Genomic DNA, 16,635 nt, shown 5'->3' on the forward strand with positions numbered 1-16,635 from the left:
AGGGAGGGCGGTGCATTCTCACCTGGGTCATTGGGCTTGCCAGGCCTTTGCCAGTATACTCAGCTTCTATTTCTTTCTTCTTTATTTTTTAAAGATGTATTTATTTATTTGAGAGGCAGAGTTACAGAGAGAGAGAGAGAGAGAGAGAGAGAGAGAGAGAGAGCTCTTCCATTCACTGGTTCACTCTCCAAGTGGCTGCAACAGCTGGGGCTGGGCCAAGCTGAAGCCAGGAGCCAGGAGCTTCATGTGGATTTCCCAAGTGGGTGGCAGGGGCCCAAGCACTTGGGTCATCTGCTGCTGCCTTCCCAGGTGCATTAGCAGGGAGCCGCTGGTGTTGTAGGTGACAGCTTAACGCACTGTTTCACTGTGCCAGCCCCTGCTTCTGTCTGTTAATGCTCTCTTTACCTCCCTTCTCTGATCCATTGAAGAGAGGCAGAGATAGTCCTTACCTCTTAGGCTTGCTTGAGAGTGGAAGCAGGTAATCCAAGTGAAATACTTTACACACTGGCTAAACGGGGTTCTCCAACATAGCCTGGGTGCCACTGAAACCTGAGACAGGCTAGCAGGAATGCAATTTGTCTGGGGAAGGGAGGGAATGGGGCATGGGAGGCTCACATACAGGCCATGGAGAGAATGACGCAGGAAGGAGGGAAGGCTGGCACATGGCACAGTCTTCTGTTAGTCACTGCTGTTGGCAACCAGGGCTCAATCCCACTGGACACCTCTTCAAAGCAATGCATCTTGGAATTGTTCCCTTGAGTGACGGAGGTGGGAGCATTTGAGATTGTCTGTCCATTGTCATGGCCGGCGTTCTTGGGTGTGAACTTCCTCACACCTTCTGACTGCATAAGGAAGTGCCAGTGGTCTCCCTAAATGTCTCACACTGGGAGATCTGACAATCCCTCCAAGGCAAGAGAGTCAAGGTGCAGCTGAAGCAAGGTGCCTCGGGGTGACATTTGCATAGAGGTGATTGTCCCAGCCAAAGCTGGAGTGAAAGGATGTGATGGAGGATGCTAGTGGTGTCCAATACATGGGGATCAATACATCTTTCTTATTTTTCTGATTATGATCATTATCAAAATGTAGGCAAGTGCAAGGTCACGTTCATTCTTGCCAGCCCCAGGCACAGGGCCTCACATCCCCAGGAACCTCCGAGCTGCATGTTGTGGCCTCTGGATTCTAGCAGTGCCCAGTTCATACAAATTGCACACTCAGCAAAGCCTTCTGCCCCCGGCTCCTCCTCCTCCATGACACTGCCCCGAGCTCGCTCACGGAATCTCAGGTTCCTAATCTACAGAATGGGTGGCTAGGAGTGTGAGGGAGGTGATATGACAGAGTCTCCAGGTTGGAAGTAAGGGCTTTTGAAAGGCATATTCATGGGGGATGTGTGCAGAAGCCTGCCCCGAGACAAGAGGGGGCACCCTCCCTTTGCTGGTGGACCCAGAGGACATGCAAGGGATCTCCCATAGTCCCTTCAGCCATGGAGAGACTGAACAAGAGGCATCAGTTCTGTAGCTGCGTGGTGGACACCAGGAGCAAGAGTGACCCTGGCCGCTAGAGGCCACTCCCTCTGCAATGGCCGAGAATCACCACGGCAGGGTCAATGCACAGCACACGTCCACCTCGGCCTCACTGCCCAGTGGAAGAACCGTGCTGCCCACATCAGAGTGTCACGAACCAGTGTCCTCCGTCCTCGCCTGGAACCACTGCTGCATAAGAATCAGATGGAGCCACTGTCTTCCTATTCTGCAGTTTTACCCAGGGAGGCCGGGGGGTGGGGTGGGGGGGTGCTAATCACCCTTGGCCTTCCCATCTATGCTGCAGTTTTACCCAGGGAGGCCGGGGGGTGGGGTGGGGGGGTGCTAATCACCCTTGGCCTTCCCATCTATGCTGGAGATGGAGCCTGCACTCAGCCATGCGTGCTCTGAGGCCAAGGCGAGCCTGACAAGCAAGCTGACACTCGCATCGCTCTCACGCCAGCGAGAGGCACGACTTTAATTAAACGGGGTTGCTTAAAACTGTGGCAGAAGAGCCGGGGCTCAGTGAGCCTCTGCTCCTGTGACGACGTCACCCGCTTGCTGGCGTCCTGTCTCCTTCCCTCAGGACTAATCTTCCCTTGGCAGTGGCCTTCCTCTGACTTCAGAACACTGAGATGTCTTTAACTTCTGCCTTCAAAGCCCTTTGCAAAAATAAACTCTGAGGCCGGAGCTGGTAGGAGGTGTAGGCAGAAAAGAACTTCCTCTCCGTGGGCCACCTCTTTGGGCAGAATGAATTCTCTCTGACCTTCTTGTGCCAAACCCTTACCTCCGTCTGGTTGTGCCTGTTTATGAAGAGTAGAACGTGTGAGTTTCCAATTTAGCCTTGCGTGTTGTCTAAAAGGTATGCAATTTGATCCTATGCACAGACACAGCCATGGTCCACGGGGGCTGGGATGGCCCCAGGGTCCTGGAGGGTCCGCTAAGGGCAGAGTTGAGGGGCAAGCCTGGTTCCTTGGGACCATAGGGATCCCAGTCCCCAGCTTCTCTGTTAGCACCATGCTGGGAGTGGACAGGGTGGGAAAGAAGACAGTCACACTTCCATATAGGTCTGGCCACATTCCAGTTGGCTGACCTCCTGCCAATCACGGCCACTCTTTTTCTGCACCGCTATCCACCGCCTACGGGGACTCCAGACTGGGGCTTTATTTGTTTCCAACTGTAGTTGTTTCAAGATGGGATGGCTCTTTGCTGGGAGGTGGGGGATGCCTTTTGCCTTTACGTTGGATATTGTAGTTCTCTCCTGGCTTCTGAAAGTTGATCTCTTCTAGGCTGCCATGCATAAAGGAAGGAAAAAGAGCAAGCTGAGTAAGTGGAATAAGTCATCTCCCCGGGCTCCATCCTGGCTGTCCGAGTTGGTTATGGAGGGATAAGGGCCTGCTCCTGGTGTGAGACTGATCAAGGCAGGAGAATGTTTAATCAGAAGAGTCTATGAGCGACGGGCAAACCCATTACCTCACCTTCCGAGGTGCGAGTCTAAGACATGGGGGGAACCGTGCTTTTGTCAGTCCCTCCTAACAGCTTTTAATTTTTAAATGCATTAAAATTCTTTTTAAAGAAGGGAAGAGTTCTGAAGGTTTTTTTTTTTTTTAATAACTCTGACTTGACTAAAAGTTGGATTGAGAACATCATTTCTTTCTGGAAATTTTTCCCCAGCCTTTGAAGTACTCCCAGCTCTATTCCGCCTTCAGAGAGAAAATGGTTGTTTTGAAAGTTGCCTTTTAAGCAGCAACGCTGTTTTTTCTCTGCTGAGAGCTGCTCCCGTGCACTTCAAAAGCAGACATGTCAGCCTTCTCCACCCTGTTTCTCCCCTTTGAAGTGAGTGTGGGGGCAGCGGCTGTCTCTTCAGCACGCTCTCTCGAATTTCCATGGCACTTCGCGCTGTTCAAAGCTCTTCCATAGCCATTATCTTATTTGATCCTCAGGACAACCCCTGAGGTAGGCAGGGCAGGTGGCCTCATCCCCATTTCACAGATTCGAAGCCTGGCGCTCAGAGAGGTGCATATTTGACCCCAAGTGTCAGGACCCCTTAACGGGAGGACACTGGGGCCTTCCGTGGCTACTCAAGGGCTCTTTTCACCAAATCACATCTCCGCTTGTTATGTTGACATTTGGGGGACCAAGACGTCGGGCTAATTGGCGTGCTAAATAAATATTTCATAATCGGCATAGGAAATAAAGCTGAGAATGCACAGGTCTTGCCCCCGCCCCCACGCTCCACGAATGCCCGCAGCTGTGCTAACTTCTCCCCCACCTCTGGTGCAGCCCAGCCAGGCCCTGGGAGTGGGACCATCAGAGGCTCCGCCTCCCTGGGCCCTGGCTTAGAGTCTGTAGCAGCTGCTGTTCCAGGTGACGCTGCTTTTCCATGACTGAACCTCGGCCCGTTTTGTACCCGCTACGGTACATTCTTGATTTCCGCCCACAACTTAATCACTACATCTAGGGCAGCATTTAGTTCAGGACTCCCGCTTCCACAACACGTTGTCATCTTTTCCATGTGCACATCCAGTATTTGAAGCCGAGCGGAAATTTCTCCCAATGGAGACACTGCAGGCTCAAGACACTTCACGGATTCATCTCATCAGCCAGGTCCCCCGATGAGCACCTGGCCCATACTACCTGCCCTGAGATGTTGGCAGAGCAAAGAATGAATCCAATGGGAAAAGAGACAAAAGCTCTTTGGTGTGGGAGAGGGCAGTGGGAGTGCTCCCAGGTGGGATGAGCCCAGGGGCTGGGGGCCTCCCAGTGCAGAACTGGGTGTCAGAGAAGGCTCTTCAAGGAGAGGCCTGCTCTGGCTCCTGAACCGTGATTAGGTAGGAGCCAGGCAAGGGTGAAGTGGAAGGGCGTGGGGATGGGGACCATGAGACAGACAGCATTCCTGGAGGAGGAAGCAGCAGGGAGAAATGCCAGGAGGCAGGAGAGGACATGCTGGGGGTGGGGGGGCTCAGAGTCGCTGAGTGTGACCAGAGCGACAGTCTGCGGAAGGAGAGAGGGGGTAATAGATGGGAGGGCTTAGTCATAAAGGAACAAATTAAAAATCTTGGACTTTTTCCCGAAGGCAATGTGCAGCCTTTAATAAGGGTTTTTAAGCAGGAGAATGTCATGTTCAGATTTGCATTTTAGAAAGATCATTCCAGTTGCAGTGCGGAGAATGCGGTGTAAATAGATAGAGACCCAGGCCTTCCCACAGGCCTGCTCAAGACATGGGCAATTGGAGAGACAGTCGGAGCAACATGCTAGCTCCCCATTTTCCTGGCTCCCCTAAGCTCCGTCCTCATATTTAGCAAGGTCATCACAAACCCAAATGCTTGGCCTGGGCTGTTTCAGTTCCCTGTAGATGTGCCATTTCAGAGCGAGGGTGTGATGATATTTCGTTTATGTAAGAACCGTCCATCTGGAAAAATGCTCAGTGTTTTTGTCGAATTGAAATTAAAGACCTTGTCCGTCAAGTACCCACCATCGTTTATTTGAGGAGCCTCTCAGAACAGAACTTGCTTTGACTCAGCACCAAGAAGCATGCTCATCACGGCTTTCTTGTCTGTAACACGGGATTGCCTTCCTGGGCTCTTGGGAGGCCTGGTGGCAGCCACACGTGTGAAAATCCTCCGATCCTCTTGGGCACTAAATAAGCGTTTGCTCACGTCTCATGGCTTATATACAACCTTTAATTATAGGAAGAAGGTAATGGGCTTGGAACAAGGTGGACCTGAGCTCAAATCCTGGCTGCACCATGTTCTAGCACTTCCTTTCTATGAATATGTGCTTTGTTATTCCTGAACTTGGAAACTGATGCTTTTTCCATCGAGTTACTCAGATGTGAATGAAGGAATACACAGAACGTGCCTGTCACATAGTAGGCACTGAACGGATATTGATGGCTTCTTCCTTCTGCAAGCAGACTCGTGGGCTTTGTTTCATCACAGGGAGAGGATGACACAAATCAGCTTATTTCTTTTTCCTTCTCAACTGTCAGAAAACTCAGCGCCAACTCAGAGCTCAACTACAGGTTCCTGCCAGCATCTATTCTGCTGCTCATTTTTCAGATCTCTGTTTGTTTTTGTTTTGCAAGGCTCTGCTTTGCATTTGTTTATATTCTATGACCACCCCAACTACCTCTGTGTAGCTGGCATCTCTTAAGAACCTAGTAGGTTTAAGAAGTACATTCATGCAATTATTACCACTTTGTTGGTGAGGTTTGGCTCCCAGAGTTGGCTGTCTTATAGAGAAGTGACCTTGGCCCTCACCTTGACCATGGGTTTGAATTCAGCCATGACCGTCAATGAAAGAATGGGGCTGGGACAGTCATGGGTGGCTTCCCATATATTAGCTGTCCATCCTGTTGGGTGCTGGTTCTCTTGAGCAGTGTGTTGAGGAGATACCCAAAGCAACAGTGCTCACTAGCCCAGCAGAAATGGAGTCTATGCCGAATGCATTGCAAGTGTGCTGGGACAATGCTGCGTGTAGCTTGACTGGGGCTCCTTCCATGTCACCAAGATGCAGACAGTCTCTGCCTCAGCTCCACTCTCCATCATGTGTTAATTCCATGCTTAGACTTAAGGTCCAGCAAGGCAGCTGGAAATTGCTCCAGGCGACAACTTTTTGGGATCAGCCTTGAACCTTTTTCTGCCTTTGTCCCAGAATTTGTAGGAAACTCTCTATGCATCTCATTCACTGAGATTAACTTTTGTTGTTGTTGTTACATTATCTCTTTGTTCCTTCTTTACTGAGACAGGGTGATGTGATCTTTTTTTCTTTTTTTAAGGATTTATTTATTTATTTGAAAGAGTTACACAAAGAGAGAAGGATAGGCAGGGAGAGAGAGAGAGAGAGAGAGTTCTTCCATCTGCTGGTTCACTCCCCAATTGGCCGCAACGGCCGGAGCTGCACCAATCTGAAGCCAGGAGCCAGGAGCAGCTTCTGGTCTCTCACGTGGGTGCAGGGGCCCAAGGACTTGGGCCATCTTCTACTGCTTTCCCAGGCCACAGCAGAGAGCTGGATCAGAAGAGGAGCAACTGGGCAAAGAACCAGCGCCCATATGGGATGCCAGCACTGCAGGTGGCGGCTTTACCTGCTATGCCACAGTGCTGGCCCCGATGTGATATTCTAATCGTATATACCATTCCAGGCTCACCCTTACCTCGTTTTCATGGAGGTAACAGAGAAGAAAAGAATGATTTAAAAAATAATAATGCTACTGTTTTTTTCTCAGAGTAAGATGAATGAATACCGCGTGGCAAGAGGAATAAATAGGCAGTATTCAGCCTGTACCAGAATCAGTGATTTATGCACCGTATCACCGTATCTCATCTCCAGGAGCACAGTTCACACTCTGTGATGCTGGGGCTAACATGTTGTAAACTCTGCTTCCGAGATCCCTCATCAGCCAGCTCTCTAGTAAGTTCTGCCGCATATATAGAACGGTCATTGCATTCCATTGTTATAGTGGTTCTATTTCATTAGTAGTACACTTTATCATAGGTATGCAAGAATAGAAGACAAAACACAGGACATGCTGGGTGTGGTACTATCCACGGCTTCACACAAAGAAGACTGGAGAAGACAAAAGAGGAAAAGCAGGAGTTTCTCCTGGCTGCCCAGTTCCTCCCATCTTGCCTCTGATAACAGCGCACAGCAACTGGCTCTGACCTCGTCTTCCTTTTGCCCCACCCCCACCCCAGCACCATCCTGGCCTGAGCCTCGTTGTTTCTAGACGTACACCTAGAATTCGATTACACACACTCTGGACGACAAGTGCAAAGTCTGCCCCAGAGGAAAGCAAGACTGGCAAGAGTTTGCTAATTTACATACGCAGAGACTTGGAAAATAGTCTGCGGATGATTTATAAGGTGACAAACTAAGGAAGATTGCTTACTACAGTGGATTGGGCTGAATTTGTATGGTTGAAGGGTTAGTTGACTGAAACTGGAGCTCAATAACATTGAGATGCTCAGACTTCCTGGCGTAATGCAGAGCGAAGAATCACAATGGTTAGGAAAACAACACTGCTGAGATAGGTTTATTCTGTGCAGCTTTCACACATGCTCAGCCCACTTAGCGCATGGGAAGGGGTCCATGCGGCTCTTCCTAGGAAAACATCAGCAAGGGGGCATAGGAAATCCTGCAGGGCTCTGCCGTGGCCAGCTGCAGACCGGGTGGGGCCGCCACTCAGGTTCTCTCACTGTGGTTGGGAGGCCTGAATTCTGAAGTAGCAGAAGCCAAGTGGTGACATGAAACTCCCAGACACAGGTGGGCCTGTGCCATCATTTGGATGCCTTCCGTCCACACAAGTTCCTGTGTGGGAGGCATGGTTTCCTGTTGGTGATGGGCAGGTGGCAGAAGGTTTCAGATGTGAGAACTTAGTTGAAAATGATTATGGTCATTGGGGGCACTGCCCTCTGCAGGAACTGGTCCTGGTCTTGCAGAGTGTGCAGCAAGGATGATGTATGTGGTCGTTAAAAAGTCAACCTTTAGGGCTGGTGCTGTGGCGTAGTGGGCTAAGCCTCTGCTTGCAGTGCCAGCATCCCTATGGGTGCCAGTTCGAGTCCCAGCTGCTCCTCTTCCCATCCAGCTCTCTGCTAATGGCCTGGGAAAGCAGTAGAAGATGGCCCAAGTGCTTGGGTCCCTGTACCCACATGGAAGACCCTGAAGAAGCTCCTGGTCTTGGCTTCGGATCAGCGCAGCTCCAGCCATTTCAGCTATTTGGGGAGCGAACCAGCGAGTGGAAGACCTTTCTCTCTGTCTCTAACTCTGCCTCTCAATTAAATAATAAAATCTTTAAAAAAAGGTCTTAACCTTCAGAAATGTTTGGCAATGGCTCTTTAATGACATTGTCTCCAGAAATGAAAAGACGGACAACTTCCTAAAACCTCACTTCATCTCCATAAGAGGAAAAACTTCAGTTTGTTGATTTGAAACCTGGATAGAGATGCCAAAGGCAGCATCCTGGTCTCCCACCCAGTTCTAAGTCCTGAGCCAATTCCCGGGTCCAGAGTCTCTGCATACATGGAACTCCAGGTTCTTGAGACAGGTCCCTGCAACACTGCCTCCATGAACGTCTCCCTAACTTCTCCAAAGGGATCTGAAGCTATTTCTTAGAGTGATTATACACAGGAGAATGGGTATTACCCAAGACTTCTAGGAACGATTAGACCCTGGTTCTGACTTATCAATTATCCTTAAGCATACACAAATTCTATGAAGATCCACCATCAGAGTGGAGGTTTATGGAAGTTTGGTGATCAATTAGGTCCAATATTATCTCACAAAAATCCCCATGAGTTGACAGATCCTCACCTTGTATATTTGCCACATCCCTAATTGTCCTTTTTAAAGATTTATTTATTCACTTGGAAGGCAGTTACAGAAAGAGAGCGAGAGCGAGAGCGAGAGAGAGAGAGAGAGAGAATCTTCCACCCATTGGTTCATTCCTCAAATGGTGACAAAGGCTGGGGCTGGGCCAGGCCAAATCCAGGAACCTAGAACTCCATCCTGGTCTCCACATGGGTGACAGGAGCCCGAGTACCTGGGCCATCTTCTCTGCTTTCCCAGGTGTGTTCCCAGGGAGCCAAATCAGAGGTGAAGTAGCCAGGACTCAAACTGGTGTATATACGGGATGCAAGGGAAGTAGGCAGCAGCTTAACTGGCTGCTCCACGACATTGGCCTCTATTGTGCATTTAGAACAGACCTACTCAGCAACTAGTAGAACCTCACATTGATTCCCTGATCTAGAAAATAATGGAATTTCCCCTTCTTATTAGGATAGTAAGCCCAAAGCAAAACTGTGTCTCAGGGGAAACTACGGAGACTGAAGCCTTGAAAGATGCAGGAGTGGTGATTCTTCCCATATATATTCCCACAATATTCACTGTGGTTTATGCAGGTGAATGGCTCACTCAGAGAATGACTGGAATATTGTAGGCATCATCGAGGCAAGCAAAATTTATGGCTGCTTTCCCAGATGTAGAGTCTGTCTTGGTACGTATTGACACAATGCCTAGAACCTGTTACACAGCTATTTTAAACTGATAAGAACAGATACTACACTTGATCTTAGCCAAAAGGCTGAGAAGCAATTACACAGCTATTTTGTAGCAAAGAGACAAGAAGCAGTTCTCTTTTACCTGGGAGGAACACAGTGCACCGTCGGTGTTGCCTCTGGCTATGCCAACTCACAACCCACCTGGCCTTTGCAGAGATATTAACCGCATTGGTATTCCACCAAACGTACCCATCCCTACCTATCCTGAAAGCACCAAGGTCTTTAGGGAGTTGTAGCAAGATGTATTAGATCCAGAGGATTGGCAGTAAGTCCTATAAAAACGCAGGGGCTTCCTACCCCAGGGACCTGTGCAGGGCTCCTGTGGTCCACAGCATATGGCAAATGCTCTTTATTGTGAAAGATTAAGTTTCTGCACCTTGAGCCATATATGCCAAGGAGATGAAGCAACATTTTAGGGAGCCTATTTGGATTTGAGACATAAACATATACAGTAGCCCTTGCTTATCCATAGTTTGGCTTTCCCTACAATTGTAATCTGAAAATATTAATATTTGCCTTAACTCTCTTAAGAGAGGAGAGACCCATATTCATATAGCCTTTATTACAGTGTATTGTTATAATTGTACTGTTTTATTAGTAGTAATCTTTATCATAGGTAAGCATAAATAGAAAAATTGAAAAGATATATATGCTAGTATGCTCATATATATGTGGGTGCATAGACACACACACACACACACACACAATGGTACTATCCTTAGTTTCGGGCATCCCCTGGGGGTCTTGAAATGAATCCCCCAACGACAAGGAGGAGGCAGCTAGTACCTCACAGTTGAGTGTTTTGTTCAGATTCGTTTATCTAGCAAACTGAATGTTGGGAGTGGGTCCTAGAGGAGAAGGTTCTGTAGGAAGTCCAGTCTTCAGGACCAGCTACCGTACCACTTGGCGCCTGTGAGCTAGCAAGCTCAAGGTCATATAAACTTACCTGAAGTCTTATTGTGTCTTCTGGCAATAATCTCAGGGGAGAGTCTTAGGGTTGTGGAGAAAAAAAGAAATCATCTCTCTTCTCCAGGGAACATCCTCCTTTAGAGAAATAGCTTCTTGTTATCTGTCCCTGGCAGTGTTTGAGTATCTGACCATGGGACTCCAAGGGGTGTATGTGATCTGAGCTGCTCTGCCCGAACTCGGTACGATGTACCTTCCAAGTCCTGGAGTTAGGCGTGCATAGAAGCAATCTGGTATCAAGCGAGAATGTAAGTGATATCCATGACCCCGACCACAGAAGTTCCGCAGGCCCAAGGGAGTTGTAGTCACAGATGATCCTGACTCTACAGCACCCAGTCCAGCCGAACGGCTTCCTTTTTCTCCATCCACACCCAAGGCAACATGGAGAAGTTCCCTATAAACAACTGACCCCCTCTCTCCCACCAAAGTAATTAAGATCTACTGTACAGACAGCTTGCATGACCTGCTGGTACCCACAGGAAGTAAATCTCGCAGTTTTACCACCTGGATAGCTTCTGTTCCTGTCTTGCTAAGTGCTCTAAGTCTTGTCTCCTGTGTGTGTGCAGGCAATGCAGGTTCCTTCAGTTCTTCTCCTGCCCCGACCTTAGCAGGTGCACTTAGATCAGACCACGGCAAGACGGCTGCTGTACTTCCAGACAGCAGGAACAAACGACGAAGGAAATGCCAACTGTATGTCCCATTAACCAAGCCAACAGCCTTGCAGAAAACTTCTGCTTCAGGCTCATGGGCCACACAGTGTAGTACGACCATCTCTAGCTTGTTTGCAGTGGAGGTTGGAGAAGTATTTAACTGCCCATCTTGGGCAGTCACAGTGGCCAAGGAAGAGGGGGCTGGTTGTTCTCCAGCCACAAGCACAGTGAGTGATTAACCATTCTTGGGGAGCAGAAACTGCGTCATGGGACCCTTCCCAGCAGTGCTGTGCCGTCTTCAGACAACAGCCACTCGCCTCCTGCACCAGCACCCACAGCTCAAATCATCCAAAAACCACCAGGAGAGGTCTAAGGGCACAGGTATTTTAATGCCATTGGTAATTCTGTGAGAAAGAGGAGGCCTCCCCTTCCATCTTAGTCTTGCATTAAGATATTTGAGAGCAAGTTAAATGCTCTTGGCTCAAGAATGAGGTTGTACAACTTGGGCCAGGTTTGATTTCTGTCTGTGGTGTAACAGCTGATGACAAGATCAATACACGCTTCTAGGTCTGAGGTTATTTTGACTTGCATTTCCAATTAGGGAAAATGGACCTTGCAGAGTATTTTAGATTAAAGTGCCTAGACCTGCACTTTATCTTAAAAAAAAAAAAAAAAAAAAAAAATTGGTGTCAGTTCTGGAGGTACACTCAGTGGGATGACAAAATAGAAATTTTGAGAAAGAGAGATTATTGCTCCCTTTATGTTCAAGGAATAGACTTTGGGGACCATCTGCCCAATTAATTAGCTGAGGTTAAGTGTTTTTGCAAGGACCAAAGCCTGCAATCCAGGGTAGGCTTCAGGGCATTCTGGAACCAGAATTCATCGCAGAAGCAGCCTTCTTGGGCTTCGGAAGCTAATTGGATGTTGTGTCATCCCTGGAAGGACTCTGTATTCAGTTTGGCACGGAGTGGATGTTAACGCCACCGATCTAGGAACTGCGCTTTACCCAGACAGCTACATGACCGCTTTTTTTGAAGTCTTGTCATAAGCCACCTTTTCTGTGTGTATGCCTAGAAACCTTTTAATAAAAACATTTATAATTGAAGTATGAAATACACACAGAACAGAAGACAAATGGTGCATGTTTAGTCTGGTGAATTTTCATGATCTGGACATAATGCATATAACCTGCACCCACATCAAGAAACAAAACATGGGGCTGGCATTGTGGCGTAGTGGGTTAAGCCGCCACTTACAATGCCAGCAGCCCTTATGGGTGCCGGTTTGTGTCCTAGCTGCTCCATTTCCAGTCCGGTTCCCTACTAATGTGCCTGGGAAAGCAATGGAGGATGGTCAAAGTCCTCAGGTCCCTGCACCTATGTGGGAAACCCGGATGAATCTCCTGGCTCTTGGCTTCGGCCTGACCCAGCCCAGCCCTAGCTGTTGCAGCCATCGGGGGAGTGCACCAGCAGGTGGAAGACCTCTCTCTCTGACTCCCCCCATCCATCTGGAATGCTGTCTTTCAAACACATAAAATAAAGTCTAAAAAAAAAAGAACAAAACATGACTGGCATCTCCAAAGCCACCCTCTTTGTGCTCCTTCCTTCCCGTCAACATTTCCCCCTCCAAGGGTGACTCAACCTTTCTATCAGTAAAGATGTAACTCACTTGCTTGCAAAATTTAAATCAATAGACTCGGCTGGTGCCGTGGCTCACTAGGCTAATCCTCCGCCCGCGGCACCGGCACCCTGGGTTCTAGTCCCGGTCGGGGCGCTAGATTCTGTGCCGGTTGCTCCTCTTTCAGTCCAGCTCTCTGCTGTGGCCCGGGAGTGCAGTGGAGGATGGCCCAAGTGCTTGGGCCCTGCACCCCATGGGAGACCAGGAGAAGCACCTGGCTACTGGCTTTGGATCGGCGCAGTGCACCGGCTGTAGCAGCCATTTGGGGAGTGAACCAACAGAAGGAAGACCTTTTTCTCTGTCTCTCTCTCACTGTCTATAACTCTACCTGTTAAATAAAAAAAAAATAGTCCATTGTATGAATAACCACCATCACTTTACCCATTCTTCTGTTAATGGTTGTTTGGGCAGTGGTACGTTTTTGGCTGCCATATGTAGTATAGTCTTGTCCGTGATTTTTGATGAATTCCTGGATTCATTCCCGTCAGATGAAATCGCTGTGTCATGGACTACGCGTATGCTCAGCTTCAATAGTTGCAAGCTGGTTGTGCCCCGGAATCAACAGATGCTGTATGCCCCTGGAGCTCAGGGCCGGGGCTTCCTCTGAAAGTAGTAGGGTCTCTGGCTTCCGCCGGGAAAAAAAAAGAACTTCTGAAAAAAGCATGAGTTCAGCATACCTTCTAACAAGCTCCTATTAAGAGTCTATGTTGCTGGTTTTCCTAGATTTTGATATTTCTGGATGTTTCCTGGAGATTCTCATTTAATGAGCCCTTGACTGCTCATGTGCGGGCAGTCAGGTGCATGCGCGTACCAGGCCCTGCGGGCTGCGGAGCCCCCTTAACTCCACCAGACTTCACCGGGAGACGGCGAGTCTCTTACAGATGATTGAACCCGTGATGAGAAGTGGTGCTGTGGCGCCTGCTCATCTCGCTGCCGTCCACCGTGGCTTCCCACTAACTCTGACACCTGTCTTTAGCACTCTTGAAGCTACTGCGAGTGGAGAGATGCATTGTCTGAGTCTTCTCTCAGCCTGCTGTTCTCTGCCACCAGACACAGTGTGGAAAGGTTGTAGCTTCGGGACTGCTCAAAAATCTACAACGTGGCATCTGGGGAAAGCCCGGCGAGGGAGCAAGTGTGACCGAAGTGAGACCTGCTGGTGCAGCTCAGGCCTGGGTGGGGGTGGGGGTGGGGAGCTGTCCCGAGCACACAGCATCCCCTCTGCACCCTGTGCATTGAATTAATGCTTTGAATGACTTTCACGCCAAGGTCCTAGGCCCTGGGCATGCAGAGATGGGAAGACTATGATGACCGCCCTGGAGGAGTTCATGGTGTACTGGAGAAGGCATGCAGTTAAGCAAAAATTGCCCCCCAATGCTGAGGTGCTCTAACAAATATGGCGCAGAGGGGGCCCCAAGAAGGGGTCCGTCCTTCTGAGGGTGTGGTGAAGAGCAATCTAAAGAGGCTACGTTTTACAAACCACCAGTGGACGGCGTGGGAGCCAGGTGTGAAGAGAATGAGACCAGAGACCTGGCAGCCACAGGCGAGGACGCAGGAGGGGCCGAGGCGGGGGCTGGCTCATTCCTGCCGAGGTCCCCACCTGTTTCCCGTCAGCATGATTCTGGAAGGCAATGGCAGCCCTGGCGAGAGGCTGTGGTCGGGTGGGCGGCGGATCATGGTGGGGTACAGCCGCCCACCCGCCCTGCATAACGCTGGACACTCCCAGGACGCTTGCCCCCGACGGCTGCCCCACACCCCAGGACGGCTCTCCCAAGCTCCTGCAGGCTGGGACATGCAGCCTATTTGTCCCGTGAATGCCCGTGCTCCCAGGGCGGGGGCCCTTCCTACCCTGCGCCGGAGGGAGACACGCCTGCAGTAAGAACTTTCACACTTCCAGGGAGGAAAGCTCAGGCCTTCAGGGAACGCGAAAGGGATTCGGTGCTCGCTGGCAGGAGAGGCGGCGGCGGGGGAAGTGCTGAAGAATTTCCAGGGGAAGCTGCACACCGGCCATGCGCGCTAAGAGGGTTCAGGCAGGGCCGTGTGGATTCCACCCAGGGGACCAGAGAGTGGTGCCCTTCCTTGCTCTGTCCGGGACGCAAAGGACGGAGCTGGGATCTCTGGGTCCTTTCCTGAGCTCCGCATGAAGCTGGCGTGGGTCGTCTAAGAGTCTCCGGGTTCCTGACGCTGCAGAGCTACCCCTGACAGCCCCATCCACGGGCAGACTTGTCAGCCCCGCAGCTGTGAGCCACCTCCGGATCCTTCCGATTAATCACGCACAGCCTCGCCCTCCTCTGCTTTCCTTCTCTTCCCTCCTGCGTGACGTCAGTCAGAATGAGTTTCTGTGGCTGCAGCAGAATCTTGGCCGGTACAGAAACTGCTTTCCAGGAATTAGCTGTAAGCAGCAGCAGGGCCTCGGGGCATTTGGAATTGCTCTGGGCCCAGATGGAATGGGTAAATGTATGGAGAAGGGGCGGCTTAGCCAGGCGCAGCCAGGTGCCTCTTGTGCTCCCCAGAGAGTGCAGGTGCGCCAGCAGGGCGCTGCTGCTGCCCACCACAGAGAGGATGCCACGTGGGGGCATCTGAGGCCCCAGCAGGTGATCTGGCCCAAAGTCAGACATCACAGATCTCTTCTTCCTCAGAGTTTGCGGCTGATACTCCAGAGAAAGCTCGCAGGATGCCATCTACTGGTCTGGGAATGGCAACCTCCTCCACCAGGGCGTAAGTGCCCCGGGCTGGAGGCGATGCGATGGGGCTGAGGACTCTGCTTCGCCAGACTCCTCTGAAGTACTCCCCCAGCCCTCCCTTGCCCACAGAAGCTGTGCTGGTTGGGGTCCGTGCTGTGGCACAGTGGGCTAAGCCTCCACCTGTGGCGCCAGCATCCTGTATGGACACCGATTTGAGTCCCGCTGCTCCACTTCCGATCCAGCTCTCTGCTATGGCCTGGGAAAGCAGTAGAAGATGGCCCAAGTCCTTGGGCCCCTGCACCCACGTGGGAGACCTGGAAGAAACTCCTGGTTCCTGGCTTTGGATTGGCCCAGCTCCAGCCATTGCAGCTGCCTGGGGAGTGAACCAGCATATGCAAGACCACTTTCTGTGTGTCTGTGTTCTCTAAATAAACAAGATTTTGGGCTCCACCTGGCCTGGAGTTGAGATGAATAATCCAAGCACATTCCCCTTTGGCTACCACATTTTCTCTAACTGATAGATTTTAGTGGCTATGCTTATGGGATAATAGATGAAACTTGCCGTGACCTGAGAGGGAGGGGGTTTTGGTCCCTTCCTTTTGTATGAACTGGCTGAACAGAAAAAGCAAAAGAATAATCAGTGCACAGAAGTAACAGTTAGGGCTGCCTGGATGTGATTGCAGGCCTATTGTTGGGGAGACTTGGGGGGCATAAATGCTGAGAGTGTTTAACTAATGAGGCTGGAATATGATCTTAAACAAGGCAGAATCTATTGTTACAGGTGCACCCATCAGGCACTGTACCTGCTGTGTGCCTGCTTAAGACAGGCAGCTGGAGTCCAGCCATTTGATACTCCCATTAATGAAAATCTTTGCTGAAGACCGACCCATGCTGGGGGAACCAAAAGGTCAGAAAGCTCCGCGATAATGTGGAGAGGGGAATTCAAAGACCCACCCAGACACTGCTTCCCCTGCCAGGGCCTGGGCCACTCTTCTGTCCCCCCAGCCTTGAGCACCAGCTGGTGTGAGAAACGCCTGTGTCGTTAACAATGCTCCTCTGCCAGTCGCCCTGGGGCCAGGATGCTGTG

The 16,635-nt window shown here is 50.3% G+C and overlaps 1 non-coding gene and 1 pseudogene across 1 annotated transcript; one reads left to right on the forward strand and one right to left on the reverse strand.

Moving 5' to 3' along the window:
• Positions 1–9,495: 9,495 nt before the first annotated feature.
• On the reverse strand, positions 9,496–9,609 carry LOC127483111 (U2 spliceosomal RNA; annotated as a pseudogene).
• A 6,423-nt stretch (positions 9,610–16,032) lies between these two features.
• Positions 16,033–16,174, forward strand: LOC127483084 (small nucleolar RNA SNORA29). Its single transcript, XR_007909050.1, has one exon. It is a non-coding gene; the product is annotated as a small nucleolar RNA SNORA29 (small nucleolar RNA).
• Positions 16,175–16,635: the final 461 nt, after the last annotated feature.

This window comes from Oryctolagus cuniculus, chromosome 4, assembly GCF_051225735.1.
Source record: "Oryctolagus cuniculus isolate XC-2025 breed Fujian yellow rabbit chromosome 4, ASM5122573v1, whole genome shotgun sequence".
Classification (NCBI taxonomy): Eukaryota; Metazoa; Chordata; class Mammalia; order Lagomorpha; family Leporidae; genus Oryctolagus; species Oryctolagus cuniculus.